The 17,404-nt window shown below is 35.6% G+C and overlaps 1 protein-coding gene across 5 annotated transcripts in view; it reads right to left on the minus strand.

The window, feature by feature from the left end:
• Positions 1-17,404, minus strand: part of LOC6038058 (C-terminal-binding protein) — a 116,537-nt gene that overhangs the window by 28,760 nt on the left and 70,373 nt on the right. The gene's annotated exons all lie outside the window — the stretch shown is intronic.

Consider the following 17,404-nt stretch of genomic DNA (forward strand, 5'->3'; position numbering starts at 1 on the left):
CGGCTCATCTGATGATTTCCAGCCAAAAGATTTGCACAATCTCAAAACTAAATCAAGTTCGTGTGTGTGTTTTCAGCTTGATTTGAGAAGCGCCACAGTCTTGTTATATCCGTTGTTGAAGGTTACTGCTGGCCTTCCGTACAAGTCTTCATGGTGATTGATATCTGCAATAAAAAGAAGAAAAGAAAACCGTCAGTTATAAATCCCTTTAAAAGCCAAGCAAAAGTTAGGGCAATGTTTAGCAAAACTTTAAACAGCAACGCATTGTAACCTCTAAAACTCTCCTTGAAGAGCCCCGCTTTCAAATCTAAACCGCAGAAGCGTCATTGTGCGCTCTTTAAACGGCAATTCAACCGGCCGGCCCAGCCCAACTTTCGCCTTCCCTCTTACCTCAAGGGGACAGAAAAAAAGCGTGCCGAGATAAAAGGGGTGAAATTTTATCGATTTTCCCAGCTCTCGCGCCAGGAGCTCGTGAAACCCTCGACCAACAACAACACCAACATCATCATCAGGCGGACAAGTGGAACTCTAGTGAAACCACCTCGTCGCTCGGGCTGCCATGCCGGGGCACAATTTTAGCAGCAGGAAGCCGGCTTTGTCCTGTCCCTAACCCCACTCCACCCCTTTGGCTTGGGAGGCCACATGGCGTCTGCCTCGTCCTCGTCGCCGGCACAGGAAAACCGGTGTGCATGTGTGTGTGTTTGTGTGCGAAATGTGCCGGAACGTGTCGACGAAGTTTGTAACACATATCCCACATTACAACCGGAACAGGACCTGAAGTGAGGAAGTGGGCAAGGAAGAAGACGAATAGGAAAATGCTCGCTCTTTTGCTCTCTCTCTCGCTCTCTTTTAATGCTGCTGGTAGTGTATGTGTGTGTCGTCGTCGAGGACGGGCAGATGAGCTCTCTGTGTGCAATTGTTGACGTTGATCACGATTATGCAAGGTTGTCGAGAAAAGGTAGAATGAAAATATTAAATAATTTTACAAAAAAAGGCTTGGAGGTTCGACGAAATCTAAAATAAGGAACAAATAGTTGCCTAGCTAAAATCTAAGCAAATCTTTCTAGAGATGCCATGCAACTCGGTTTTGTATTAGAGTTCAACTGAAATTTTTCGATCGATTTCTGTGTTTCTACGCATAGTTGTCCCGTGGGTCCCTATTCGCCCTATATGTCCCTAATCACCCCGGTTAACATTTTATCACCATTATTTGTAATCCTCTTGTATGTATGGGACAAACAGACTTGGTGTTGTTTTCAATGATTTCTGAACAAAGTACTAGATTTTATGTGTTTTCCAACCTAAACTAAAAATGATAAGAAGTCAGAATCGTCCAAAAATTACATGGGACAATTATGCGTAGAACGGCAGTCAGTCTAATCTAACAAAGGCGCAGCCAGTCCGATGTAACTGCAATACATCCGAAAACACCCAAAAATCTATTACAACAATTTAAGCGGCAAGCCCTACTGCGTTGTGTTTACCGCAGAGAAAGTTCTATGAACGGACCACATTTCACAAAATCAACAGGAGAGGAAGGATGCGTGGACATACCGTGCCAAACGCGATAGCAACTCGGTTTAGTATTTGCAAATTCTATTATTTGACAGTTGACACAATTCCAACAGTCAAATCCTTTTCAAAATAAAACAAACAACGTATGGAGCCAGTTACACTCGATAATGACATTTGAGAAGGGCGTAAGTGTTTTAAATGTTATTGTATTTCGTAATTTAAATATTGCTGTATCTCGAAGCCGTTGCATCGTATCAAAAAGTGGTCAAAGACAAACTTGTAGGAAATATGACGGGCTAGAGCGTCCAATTTCCCGTCCCGGGAAAAAAATTCCCGGGAATTCCCGGGATTTCCCGGAAAAAAATATTTCCCGTTTCCCGGGAAATTTGTAAATTTCCCGGGAATTCCCGAAATACAAGCAGAAGTATACATTTTCCTACCTTTTTGGCACCAATGTTTTGAAATTATACAAAAAATAATAATTGGAGATTTGATTTTTTTTTAATTTCCATCTACTGTTCATATTAACTAATCAGCTTGTCTGTAAATTTCATGTCAAGGTTTAATTCAGATAATATTTATTTCTGATGCATTCACCACTAGGAATATTGTTAGCTTAGGCGTCATCCACAAAAAGTATGTCACGCTCTAGGGGGGAAGGAGGGGGGGGGGGTCTGAGAAAGTGTGACATTGCGTGTTATAAGTATAGGGGGGAAGGGGGAGTAAATTTTGGCTGATTTTAGCGTGACGTACTTTATGGATGAAGCCTTATATGTTGGACAAAAAAACTTACGCTGTTATGGAATGAATAAAAACTATTTTATTTTTGACAACCTATTTTCATGTTTTTTTGTAATATCATTTAAATCTTCCAGCCAAGATCAACATTGAGATTTGTTTGACTTTTTTTTACCTTGAACATGTTGGATGGAAATTGAACTGATATAATTAATTTTTTTAAAAAGGTTTGTGTAAGAAGAATTTGTTTCTAAGTATTCGAGAAATTACAGATTGAATTTATAAATTTATGAAGCACGTGAGCTAACAAGGGCGTAAGAGGGTTATATATGAAAAAATATTGTTGAATTTCAACCACTTTTAAATGCTCAAAATTATTTTAATCTAATTGATTTATTAGGCTGAATACCATATAACTAAAGTCATGTCAAAAACGTTACTTAATCACATTTAAAGGGTCCAAAATCCAAAAAGTGCGTAAATAACACTTAAATGCTTTTAACTTTTGATAGGGTTGTCAGATCTTCAATGTTTTGGGCGCGTTGGAAAGATCTTTTGAATACCTATCCAATGATAGGTCGCATGATAGATCCGGACAACGTTTTCATCAAAATATCTGAGATCCGGCCTCCAAAAAGTGCATAAATAACTCTGAAGTGCTTATAACTTTTGATAGAGTTGTCAGATCTTCAATGTCTTGGATGCGTTGGAAAGGTCTTTTTAATACCTTTCTGAAAGTGTATAGCATGACGAGGTTTCTTACAAAAACCACCCTTTTTACAATCTTCCGGACTTTTGTTGAAATCGTTTTTTTAGCATAACTTTTGAAGTACTTAGCTAAACTGCATAATTTTTAATAGCGACTTATGGGACCCCAAGACGGATCGAATGACGCCAAAACGGACAAAATCGGTTCAGCCAATGTCGAGATAATCGAGTGACAATTTTTTGATCAACATCCCACCACACACACAGACATTTGCTCAGAATTTGATTCTGAGTCGATAGGTATACATGAAGGTGGGTCTAGGAGGTCTCATTGAGAAGTTCATTTTTCAAGTGATTTTATAGCCTTTCCTCAGTAGCGTGAGGAAGGCAAAAACCATGAAAAACCATTAAAAACAACTTCGCATCAAATTTTCAAGTTAAAAAATAGTGTTTCAAGATAAAAAGCGCTAGAAATTAGATTTTTAAGGTAAATTTAATGATTATTTATTTATTCACAAGTTGATTTTTTTGTTTTTGTTTATTTTAACTTTATGGTCACTGAGACAAATTTAAAAGCAATTTTATGGTTGTGGAGCATAGATTTTCACTGTCCAAACACTTTGATTTAAAAAAAATCCTTCTCAACAAAAATACTAATAATATTTTCTTTCATTTGGGACGATTTGAAAGATTTCAAAATTAGAAAGTTTGTATATTTTCTCAAAGCTGCATGATTTTTTACAAGCAATCAAGCCATTAATTGATCCTCACACTCATTTTAACCATTAAAGTTGCTGTTCTATACAATTTCGTTGCAAAAGATTGATCAGAAACAGGATTAGAATAATTTTCGTTAAATTTCAAATTTCCCGGGAATTCCCGGGATTTCCTGGGAAATTTGTTGAAAATTTCCCGTTTCCCGGGAATTTTGTAATCCCGGGAAATTGGACGCTCTATGACGGGCTTTCCGAAAAAAATACACTGAAAGGAAAAAACACTCCACTTGTATGAGCTTTTTTGATTTTTAAGTTTAAAAGTCAAATTTGAGGGTGAGCCCACGATTTTTTTTTCGTTTAAAATTTTTGTGAAAATAGCCTAAGATGTTACAAAAATACTCACTAAAAATGGAGGATAGAGCAACGCACCTAAAAAAATACAAAAATCATTTACTGAAACTGTTTTTTTCAAAAGTGCTCTAAACATCGAAAAAAAAAACCGGACACGAGAGTCGATTTACCAGACAATTTCACATAAAAGTCTCCATATTGACCATTATCCTAAGTCTAATCCTTGTGAAGTTACAGTGATTTTAAAAATAAAAATGTTGAAAAAAATAGGTTTTTTGATGGTTTTTCGCAATTTCTATATGACAGACTTGATTTTTCAGTCTCGAAAATATTTTTATCGGAAAGCTCGTCAAATTTCCCATAAGTTTGCCTTTGACCACATTTCAATTGGATGTATGGGCTTACGGATATAAGCTAATTTACTATTCAGGTTACTATACTACACTGAAAAAAAAAATGTTTTCAGTTATGAGCAATGTAATAAGCTTATATCTGTAAGCCCATACATCCAATTGAAATGTGGTCAAAGGCAAACTTATGGGAAATTTGACGAGCTTTCCGATAAAAATATTTTCGAGACTAAAAAATCAAGTCTGTCATATAGAAATTGCGAAAAACCATCAAAAAACATATTTTTTTCAACATTTTTATTTTTAAAAACACTGTAACTTCACAAGGATTAGACTTAGGATAATGGTCAATATGGAGACTTTTATGTGAAATTGTCTGGAGAATCGACTCTCGTGCTCGGATTTTGAAAATTTTGATGTTTAGAGCACTTTTGAAAAAAACAGTTTCAGTAAATGATTTTTGTATTTTTTTAGGTGCGTTGCTCCATCCTGCATTTTTCGTGAGTATTATTGTAACATCTTAGGCTATTTTCACAAAAATTTTGAACGAAAAAAAATCGTGGGCTCACCCTCAAATTTGACTTTTAAACTTAAACATCATAAAAGTGGAGTGTTTTTTTCTTTCAGTGTATTTTTTCGGAAAGCCCGTCAAATTTCCTACAAGTTAGTCTTTGACCACTTTTTGATACGATGCAACGGCTTCGAGATACAGCAATATTTAAATTACGAAATACAATAACATTTAAAACACTTACGCCCTTCTCAAATGTCATTATCGAGTGTAACTGGCTCTATATACACAAAAATGGCTTATATAAGCGTAGGATAACATGTCTACAAAGTTTCATTGAAATCGGAGAGGGTCGGGCACAACCGATTCCCTATTTGACATGGAATTGCTCTATCCTCAAAATTGTTGCGTGAAACGAATCATTCTAAATACAGTTCGGACTCGATTATCCGTAGGCCTCGGAAAAATTACGGATGATCGAATCACGAATTTGATTGTCGCGCATAAGCATATCCCATATCCCATTTTAAATTCAAGATTGGCTTTTCCATGTAATTTTGCCTGCTGAATCTGAATTGTGTGTGAAAAGTGTCAAAAAAACGATATTTGGTCATATTTTAAATGTATATAATTATATATGTTAATTTTTCATAGAAACCGAAAAAAATACCAAAAGTTTTTGTCATCTTACATTTTTTGAAAACTTATGATTGCATATCAACTGAAATTTCACTATACATTTTTGTTACTTTTTTAAACTTTTGAAATGATAAAATTAATTAATAGATTGTTTTTTATTCAATAACAAGGATTTTGAAAGTTTAGCAAATTTTTGTGAAATCAGAAAAACAATGCTCCAACCTTTGCCTTCAAAGATCTGGCGGCATTTACATCCCGGAAGAGAGCGTCCCTACCACACATACGCCACAGGAAAGAGAGAGCGAGAGAGCACAACTTTAAGAGCCGTGCAAGAAAGGGAAGGGACAGGCAACAACAGGAGCAACTTGATTTATACACAAACTTTACTCGGAATGACTGCGACGGGTTTTTGGAATTGTCAGTGTGTGTGTGTTTTAGTGTGACAGAACCACATCACCGGCACCGGGCAGGAAGGGCAAACATCCTGCTGGGTTATATTCTGGAATTAAATGGACGACGAGCCAAAAACAGAGTGGCACTCTCTCGTTGCGGGGGTTATTAGCTGGAATGGATATTACGGAGATTCCTGGGAGAGGGTGACGTCTTCTAATTGCCGTCAAGAGCCGGGAAGTGTGTGTGTTTGGGAATGTCCTCCGGTGGCTCATGTGGATTTTCAGGAACTGAAGGGTTTTAGGATGGCCTAGTTTCAGCGCAAAAGTGCAATGTTGGATGACGATGAGTTTAGAATTGGAATCAGCCTTCTCCTTTGTGGTTCTTCAACTTTCATAATTAAAACCTATACAGGGATTACAGAAACAACTGTTTCAGAAAGTTGTTGTCCTATGCAAGCTCAAAGTTCTACACAATAAGACGATGTTTACAGTGTTCAAAAGTTAACCTTTTCCTGAAATTCAAGCAAGACAATGTAAATGGGCCAAATCCGAAGTGTAACAAAGAATCTGTTCTGCTCGTTCCTAATGTAAACATACACTGACGTAAGAAGGACAGACTGTTTGTTTAAACTTTGGCCCATTTATATTGTTTTGCTTGATTTATCTGGAGAACTCACAAAAAGTAACACAGTTCATGTATGTTTCCATACCCTTTTCTCCCTGCAGTAAAACACGGTGGTAAATTTTCAATAATACACTCGGAACTTTTCCCCCCGTTGCGTTGGATTGTCGGCCAGCACAGCCGGCCCAGAAGATAAAGTTTTACGGCGCCCTTCTGTAACACGGTGTGCGCGGCCGGTGTACTGGTGGCCGATTTTTGCCTGCCCGTGATCCCCGTGAATGGATGGTTCAACTTTAACGCAGTTCCCACAACGGAGAGACTGCATTTGTTGGCTCGGTATTCAAGGGAAAACAGGAAGAGATAGAGAAAAAAAAAGTTCCGCGTGGAAAACTTTTGTGCCACGTGGCCTTTACGCGTCCTTGCCGTTTGGTAGCTCTCATCCCCAGGGACGGAATTTGCTTCCAACTAAGAGAGGTATACCGGATTCGATTGATGCCGGAACCAGGGTCAATTCATGTTCCATAGATTTTCAAAACAAACCATTCTGAATAATTTTTTTCTGCAGTTTTATGTCTTTTTCGAAAATTCTAAAATTGCACTGATGTAAAATTACATGATAAAAGAAGTCATATTTAACATGAAGCGTTACACAATGGATTCAAAATAGTGTTTTTTCAATGAAAATTTCTATTTTATTTTGATCTAAAATTTTTTGAGGATTTTTGAGAAGAGAGAAAAACTCAAATTAAAATGGTAAAAATTAATTTAAAATTATGAACTTTTATATTTTATAATAAACTTTTCAAAATAAAAAAATAGAAATTTGGAAGGTGTAATTTTGGAGGGATGAATATTACCTCTTTCATGGTATAATTATTTTACCTCAATATAGACTGACATTACATTACATGACATAGCACCAGAAAAGTGGTAAAATTAAACATTTTCAGAGGTAAAATTACACATGTTTTCTCACATAAAAGATGTAATATGACCATTTTTTTACTGTGTTGAATAACACGTTAGCTTTTGTTTATCTCTGTAAAACGTAAAAAAATGTGTAACGTTGGAAAATGTTAAAGTTGGATGGAATAATATTACCCCTTTTATGATGTAATATTCCCTCAATTTAGACTGGAAAAGTGGGATTACGCCAAAAAAAAGTGGTAAATTTATGATTTTTTACGAATTAGGATAAAAAAACCGACATAAAAGTTGCATTTATTTCAAGATGAGCAATTCTCTACCAAAACCGAAAATGGATTTTATTTGTATTTTTTTATTTGGCTCAAACTTTGTGGGGGCCTTCTCTATGACCAAATAAACTATTTTGTGTGATTGGTTCATTCATACATAAATGGTATGTAAATATTCAAACAGCTGTAACTTTTGAGTGAATTTTCTGATGGTGTCTTCGGCAAAGTTGTAGGTATTGTTGAGGACTTTTGAGAAAAAATAGGCACACGGAAAAAAAATTGCAGATTTTTTTAATCAACTTTTTTTTTCACTAAAACTCAATTTCCCAGAATATGTATTTTTTGATATGTTTTAGGGGACAAAAATTCGCAACTTTTGAGCCATAGAGAAACATGGTCAAAAAATCTGCCGCCGAGTTATGAATTTTTGAAAAAAAACAGTGATTTTTGGAAAAAATCGAAGTTTCATGCAAAAACAAGTTTGACACTATTTTTTAATGCAAAATTGAATTTGCAATCGAAAAGTACTTTACAGATTTTTTGATAAAGGGCTCCGTTTTCAAGATATAGCCACCGAAAGTTTGATTTTAGCGAAATATTTGCAGTTTTTCAATTTTTAAAAATAGTGACCAAGAGTGACCGTTTCTAAAAATATTTTTTTTGAAAAGTTCAGAAAATTTGCTATAAAATTGTCTAAGAGACATTGAAGATTGGACCTCGGGTTGCTGAGATAGAGCCGCTTTAAGAAAAAGAAACACAACAATTGAAATTTTCTTAATCTTACCAAAACAACCCACCATTTTCTAATGACCATATCTCAACAAATAATAATCCGATTTTCAATTTGAATACATGAAAAATTCGTGAAATTTTCCGATCTTTTCGAAAAAAATATTTTGAAATTTTTAAAATCAAGGCTAACATTTTAAATGGGCGTAATATTCAATGTTTGGCCCTTTTAAAATGTTAGTCTTGATTTAAAAAAATTCAAAATACTTTTTTCGAAAAGATCGAAATTTCACGAATGTTTCATATATTAACATTGATAATCGGACCATTAGTTGCTGGGATATCGTCATTAGAAAATGGTGGGTTATTTTGGTGAGATTAAGAAAACTTCAATTTTTGTGTTTCTTTTTCTTAAAGTGGCTCTATCTCAGCAAACCGAGGTCCAATCTTCAATATCTCTTAGACAATTTTATGGCAAATTTTCTGAACTTTTCAAAAAAATAAAAATTTTAGAAGTGGTCACTTATGGTCACTATTTTTAAAAATTAAAAAACTTCAAATATTTCGCTAAAATCAACTTTCGGTGGCTATATCTTGAAAACGGAGCCTTTTATCAAAAAATCTGTTAAGTACTTTTCGATTGTTAATTCAATTTTGCATTAAAAAATAATGTCAAACTTGTTTTTGCATGAAACTTCGATTTTTTTCCAAAATTCACTGTTTTTTTTCAAAAATTCATAACTCGGCGGCAGATTTTTTGACCATGTTTCTCTATGGCTCAAAAGTTGCGGATTTTTATCCCCTAAAACATATCAAAAAATCACGAAAATCAAAAACTACGTATTTTGGGAAATTGAGTTTTAGTGGAAAAAAAGTTGTTAAAAAATCTTCAATTTTTTTTCCGTGTACCTATTTTTTTCTCAAAAGTCCTCAACAATACCTACAACTTTGCCGAAGACACCAAATTGATCAGAAAATTGACTCAAAAGTTACAGCTGTTTGAATATTTACATACCATTTTTGTATGGACAGCAGCCAAAATTGTATGGAGACTTGTATGGGTGAACCAATGACGCAAAATAGCTTATTTGTTTAAGTTAAATAAAAAAATACGAAAAATAAAAATGGTCGAAATCGGCCGATTTCGTAGAGAGTTGCTTAATTGTTATATTATTTTGATAACTTTCACAGCGTAAGCCAATGCTTATTTTATTTCATGTTTTTTACTGACCATAGATTTAAAAATACTTTTAAGAAAAAAAAAAACAAAAAATCATTTACAGTTTTTTTACAGTAGCACAATTGTAACACATCATGTAAGACATCATTTTCACTCAAATTACTGTTATACAACTTCAAAAAGGTTAAATATATCCTTGATCAGTTATAATTTTTTTAATTTTTATTTTCGAATTTAAATTTGACTAATTTGTGAATTAATTAGGGTATTTTAACCATTAATATATAAGCACTTAAGCACTTTTTCATAACCCTTTGTACAAAACAATGAAATCTGAAGTCTTTTGAACAATTTTGACTATTTGTTTCATCAGTTATTTGTTTTTGAGCAGAAAAATAGCCATTTGAAAAAAAAGTTTTTTTGCCTTGTTATGGACCCCCTTTTCCTACAGTGGACCCGGGTCCATAATCCGATTGTGGACCCGGGTCCACTATAGGCAAACTGTTATTTTTGTACCAAATTTAACCGATATTTGATGTTTTGATCCATGGTGTAGGTCTAATGATAGATGTAATGAATAAAAGATGGATTTTGCTCACTTTTCATTATAAACAAATATGTTTTGTTAACAAAGTTGGCTTTAAACAACAAAAAACCTAACAGACATTTAAAAACATTTATTTCCGAAAAAGATCAGAGAAAACGTTTCAAAAACCACTATAAACATAAAAATAATTAAAAAAAAGTAATCTTGATGCAAATTTTTCCATATTAATTACATAAATGGTTGACCGAAACTAAATAATAGATTTGTTTACAGTTGCTGATAAAATCACGCATGTTTATTAAAAAAAAAGTGTTGTTATTGATTTATTATTATAAAATATCATTTCAAACTGCATTTATGATGCTTCAGTTAAGTACAATCAACTATAGTTTTGATTAATTATAAATTTTTACGGCTTCAGCATTTTTGGTACTTTTAACATGAAAACAGCTATATTTATACTCATAATTGAAAAAATATGCGTTTAGGTTGATAACAACAAGCATTTATTGTATGTTTAAGAGAAACTTTAGCTTAAATACAAAGTTTTCTTCATTTTTGAAGGTTAAATTAACAGGGGTCCACTTTTGGAATAGTTTGGATTTCGTTGTCCTATATTGGACCCCCCTAATTTTTGCTCGAAAATGGCAGTTCTTCGCTTTATTTTAGTAAAGATCCTTAAACTTACATTATTTCGACTTGCTGAAATTAAATAATCAGACAAATAATGATTGGATGGTTAATTCAATCATAAAATATAAATGCAGTTTTGTTGTGAAAATGCTAGTGGCCATGGCTGATTTCAGATGTCGAACTCAAAACACTTATTTTGGTGAAAAGGACAATTCAATGTCAGTCAACATTGTTTTAAATGATGCTGAACATGCCAAATAAAAGATATGCAGACAAAAACACGCTTGAAATTGTGATTTTATTGAATTTTTCATCAAAAACCCTTCAGAGGATCCACTATAGGAAAGGGGTCCACTAATGGATAACGTACCCTATATTACAACTTTAAACTGCACGTTAAAAAGATGACTTAAATTATTTTAGAAATGTTTTATTTTTTTTATTTTTAGATGTCATATTTTAATGGTTTCTTAATTAGCTGTATCGCTTCAACAATCTAAGAATTATATCTAAAAGCGTACCAATAACGTACCGGTTCAGCACTTATAAAACACCGAAAAAATAGCACAGTCTGAACTGTGCGAGAAAACATGGAAATTATCTTGAAAACTGAGGTGGCGTGGTGTAGGGTGAGGTCACTTAAACTTTTCCTCGAATGAAAACTCTTGTTCATCTTTTTTTTTGTTTCCTTCAAAGTTGTTTTGAGTCAACTTTTTCCACCCACCTCCTCCCGCCCTTGCCGCTACTAGTCCTCGCTTCACGCGATTAGAGAAAAACTTTTTCCTCCTGCCAACGGCGCCGACGACGACGACTTTGTCTCTCCCAGCAAACTTTGTTGGAAAAGTTTTCGCCGGCAGTGCGCGCAGAGTGTGTCTGCGTGGGAGCTTTGTTTGTGTGGGTGTGTCTGCCGCTGTACAAACCGAGCACAAGTGGGTGTTGCAGGATTTTTCATCTTTTCCTTCTTCCTTTAAGACCCCCCCCCCCACCTCCTCCCACTTCAAACGGGGTGAGTTGAACTTGTTTTAAAGGTTTTCTCGTTGTGCCAACTTTTCGTTTTTTTTTTCTGCTTCTGCTGAACTTCGCTTTCCAGCTAACTTTCCTACTTTCGAGATAAACTTTTGTATGCACAGCAACTTTTACTCTTGGTTATGATATAACTTTGCCGGGTTGGGAAAAGTTTTCCCCTAACCCGGGAAACGGCGCTTGATTTTCGGGAAAATTTTTGCTCCTCTAATAAATCTGCACGACCGTGGGAGAAATATATGGAAGCTAATAACAAACTTTGGCGGGTGTCTAGCGTGGATAATTTGCTTGGAAGTTTTTTTTTTTGAGTTTGTTGATGATTATCTGGCCAAAAGTGGTGTAAAATGAGAAATTTGATACTCAAAATTAATCTAATTTTAAAGTCAAACATTAACAACAATATAATAAAATGTTTAACCACAAATACCACAAATTTAATTATACATACGTTAGGACAAACTTTTCAAATTTCTACAAAATCTAACCATCCCAATTCGAATCGCTCAAGCGAAATTAATTTCTCCCCAAAAACTAACATTGCGCGTATAATAAACTTGGCAAACTTTTCCTATACCATATCGATGCTCCCGTACACATGTGTGTATACGTGTGGTACAAGACAACTTTTCCGAACTTGGTGTATAAACTTGTTCTTTCTCCAGGATACGCAAACAATCCTCGTGTCGACGTGGGTGCGTGTCAGACGATTAAGCCACCAAATTATGCAAAATTTCATCTGAAAGTTTCTCGCAATAGGTGCTGTATATAGGTGGAAAACTATTTTGTCGAAGTTTGGAAACAATCTAAGGTAACACTTTAAAAGGTCGACAAACAAGCAGCAACCTAAAAGTGAGCAATTTGAATGGACCACATCGATTCGAGCAGTTTTTGTTTTTTTTTGACAATGATTAGTAAGGTTTCTTTGAATGTTTCATAAAAAAACGATCAAATTTTTATTTAACTAAGTTTAATAACTTTTAATAAAATATATATCTTCCACCTTAAAAATAAATAAAAAACTCCAAGTTTGATCAACATTGAATTGAAATTTTTGTTGCCACAAAAACCAATTTTGTAGCTTTGTAAAGCACACTATACATGAGACAGAGTTGCCAGATAATCAAATTTTAAGACTCATTCGGAAGGTCTCTCGATTACAGTCCAGACTCGATTATCCGAAGGCCTTGGCAAAATTTCGCTTCGGATAATCGAATCACACAAAAAAAATCGTTGTCTTAGTTTTGATTTTCGAGCTAAAGGATGACCCCTAAACTACTCTAAAGTGATTTAGAATTTTTAAATCCAGGATGGCGGCCAAAATGGCGGTGATGAAATATTGACAGAATGCATTTTAGCCTTCCTCACCTCACTAAGGCAAGGCTATAAAATCACTCGAAAAATGTACTTCTTAAATACACCTCTTAGATATTCACGTATACCTATCGACTCAGAAACAAATTCTGAACAAATGTCTGTGGGGATGTGTGTAGACATGATTTTTTTCCCATACGATCATCTCAGAACTGACTGAACCGATTTTGGCCGGATCCGCCTTATTCTGTTAGTTTTGGGGTCCCCTCTAAGACCCTATTAAATTTTGTTCTGTTTAGTGAAGTACTTTTAAAGTTATGCCATGAAAAAGTTTTTTTTGTAGCTACAAAAAAAGGTGATTTTTGCATAACCTCAAAGGCCGGGTCTTTTTTCCTACGCGCGAGAGTCGCGCAGCATGCGTATCGCCCGGTTGCCACATTGCTTAAGCAGTATCTGCGTCTCTTCTGGAAAAAGTCTGTATTAATTATGTTGCTGAATATACCATTTTGTATCGACAAAGATTTACACGAACTTTTTACTGAAATATACAACTCATAAGACATTGTTTACTAAGACTAGGGGGACAGCATGCAATTCCATCGTGCACCTAATGTTGGCATATCAGCACTTTTAAATTCAATTACAGCCCCTCCTTTTCTTCTTTATTTTGGAGAGTTGGTAAAAAAAAAGAATTGAAAATTGCTGTTCTGGTAAAAACAATAATTATAAAAAAATTAAATGAAAAAAAAAAATTAAAAAATAAAATAAAAAAATTAAAAAAAAACTCTTAAATTAGTTTGTAAATACAACCTAAAATACAACATGAATGTGAGGAAGGCACCAACCACCTTAAGATGGATTAAGTAACGTTTTTTTTAATTTCATAGGCCGTAAACCATTCAAATTTAACTAAAATGGGATCGCAGAACTCGAATTTAATGTAAAAAGCAAGAAAAAATACGTTTTTTTTGTTCATGATTTTATTATCCGAAGTCCCATACAAACCTTCGGATAATCGAAACTTCCAATAATCGGGGCTTCGGATAATCGGACTGTACTTATCCAACGAGAGTTCGGATGATGGATCCGGACATTGTTTGTACACAGAAAAATATGTGAATTTGCTCGACACGGAAAAAATGAATCACTCTGTTGATGTAAACTTGAGACTCGACGTAAACGGTTGAATCACACGTAAAATCATGTTTTTACGTATTATTTGTTGCAAATTTACATCAAATTGCATTTAAATTTACGGTTACATCATGATGTAACATTCGGAAATATTTTTTTGTGTGTATGATGATAAGTGGGATCCGGATTAAAAAAAACTAAAAACACATAAGTAACACATCAGTAGTCACAGGACAGAATTTGCCAGATCTTCGAAGTTTTAGACTCATTTCGAAGATCTCTCGATTACTTATTTAACGTTAGGTCAGATGATGAATAAGAACATTTTTATATAAGTGAGATCCGGCTAAAAAAAAGTACATGTGATCATAACTAGAGACAAGGTTTCAGATCTCCTTTTATTAGACTCCTTTGGAAGGTCTTATCTATCCAATGACAGGTCGGATGATGGATCCGAACATAGTTTTTATACAGGTGCGTGAAATCCATCAAAAAGTACATACATATCACTTAAGGGGTCATTACTTGGCACAGGGTTGCCAGCTCTTCCATCTATTATACTCGTTTGATAGGTCTCTCGATTACCTATCCAACGATGATAGGTCGGAAAATGGTTCCAAACATATTTTTTATACAGATATAGTGAGATCCGCTTAACATTCCAACGCCCAAGGCTCCAAAAAAGTTGGAACGGTAACTTCAACTCAATGGTTCTCGGGCATAACTCAACCAATCAAGATGATTCTTCTTTCCAGTGATTTGTTAGGATGTCTGGATGATTCTAGACCTTTGCAGAACTTAATTTGATCAAATCTGTAATTTTTGCGATCAAAAACATCGTTCCAACTTTTTTTTTTCGCGTGTAAAAAAAAAATTCGCCGAAAATTCCGCGGAGGAATGGAACGATGTTTTCGGTCGCAGAAATTACAGATTTGTTCAAATCAAGTTCTGCAAAATTTTAGGATCATCTAGACATTCTTTCAAATCACTGGGAACAAGAATCGTCCCGATTGGTTGAGTTATGCCCGAGAACGGGCGTGTTGAAGTTACCGTTCCAACTTTTTTGGGAGGCTTGGGCGTCCGTGTAAGTTGGACATGCGTTGGGCGTTCCAGTGTTAAAAATTACATAAATATCACTTATGAAAGTGGTCATAACTTGAAACAGGATTGCCAGATCTACTTTTCCAACGATGAAATTATGTAACACAATATGATGATATGTGAGTAGATTTTCGGCCATTTATCTGACATCCGGCAACACAAAATCAATCACTTTAAAATATTTTTCTTTTAAAAAGTATCACAAAAAAGGAAAAATTAATCGCGCCGAATCTTGGATTCCCAGAAATTTTATCCACAAAATCCTGCTCAAAAGCTTCCTTCTTTGAAGCCCGGCAATTATGATGAAAGCATTCCCCGTAGCAATACCATGCCAGCAATTATCAAGCCTTGTTAGTCACCATTCCACATCAAGTTGATATCCTGTGTGCGTATTTGTTTTAGCACAAATTGACCTGACTAATGTATTCCGACTCTCTGTTTGTCGGTTTGTCTGTTTGACAGAAAAATCAATATTCCAATAACGGTCAACAACAAAAAACAAAAGAGGAGAGAGAACGAGATTCCAACAATATATATAATGTCATAAATTCGACATTGTGTCCCTCGGAGATAGATTGCTACGCTTACACGGTGACTTCCTCTATTACGTCTCTCTCTCTCTCTCGCTCTATGTGTATAAATTTAAATTTCCCGTTTTCAAAGGACAATCAGAGCGCGAGACAGGGCGGCGTGGGTGTCCGGCGCGAGGGGAAGAAGGGCATTGTATTTCTGGAAATCTGAGGCAACTTGGAGGTCGGGATGGGTGAGGAGCGGGATGAAAAGTCACCCTCTCGTCCTGTACCCAACAACAACGAGGGCTGGGATTTCCACAGTCAGTGTCAGACAGAGATGGGCAAAAGTGTGACAGAGAGAGAGAGAGAGAGAACAAAAAGCACCATGCTTGGGGATGAGTGCCATATTAAATATTCAAAAGCGAGAGCGAAAACTGAACTCGATGGCATTTTGTACTAATGGAAGGAAACGGTCGATGGACAACAGGCGGGGCAGGTCAAGTCAGGTTGGTGGGAGGGGGTTGCCTGCAGGGCATACCCGGGCCAATGTTGTACCAGATGTGGGGCAAATTGGTAACAATTGCTTGGAATTGAACATTGAACTCAGAGCGTCAATTCAAGCTTTCGATTCCCCAGCGTGTTTTTGAAGTTAATGAGTTTATAAATTTTCCATTTAATTACACAAATTAGTCGTCAGTTTACCCTGGCAGCCACCTGAAGTTGGAAGTCACCACCAAAACAGCGGGGGTACGGGGAGTGGGGGTGAAGAAGGAGAAGAAGCTTAACGTTAAATTCATGAGCGCTTCATTTTATCTTCCAACATTCCTGTACGTGTTTGCCGGCGATGGGTGTTACTGGATGGAAGGACTACTTTTGATATGGATGCGACCGAGAGGCAAGAGGATCCCCAACGTAGCGAGGGTGGAAACGCTCTTTAAAGATTTGTGCTGCCGCCCAACAACGACCTGGTACAGCTCAGCTATGGGTGGTGGTGATGGGTTTGAGAACCTTTAAAGCAGTGGTAGCTTTTAAAGTGATGGTAAGATAGAGGGAAGCAATTACTCGAATTAGATGAATGCAAATTTTATGCCAGTGCAGATTAGGATTCAGCTGTGAATTCATCTGAATAGCTATTAAGCTTTTCTAAATGAGTTGTTTTGATAGATTATAAATATCACATACATAAGAGATAAGTATGAAAGCTACACCCAAACCAAAGATATCTGACATTCAATGCGACTACCCAATCATCACACTGATTGACAGCTGTTCTGTAACACAATGCTTGCTTAACGTACGCCAATACACAACAGTTGACCTTAATTTGACAATCGGGCAACACTTTTAACCATACATATCAGATATTCTGTCAATCTTGTCAGAAGATTCAACTTCTTGGTTTGGGTGTACTACCGAATTTCAAGCTCATCGAACTTTCCAGCTACAACTGCACATGATCCCTCACCCGACTTGCACTTTTTCTATTCCCGCGTGCA

The sequence above is a fragment of the Culex quinquefasciatus genome, chromosome 1 (genome assembly GCF_015732765.1).
Source record: "Culex quinquefasciatus strain JHB chromosome 1, VPISU_Cqui_1.0_pri_paternal, whole genome shotgun sequence".
In the NCBI taxonomy this organism is placed as follows: domain Eukaryota; kingdom Metazoa; phylum Arthropoda; class Insecta; order Diptera; family Culicidae; genus Culex; species Culex quinquefasciatus.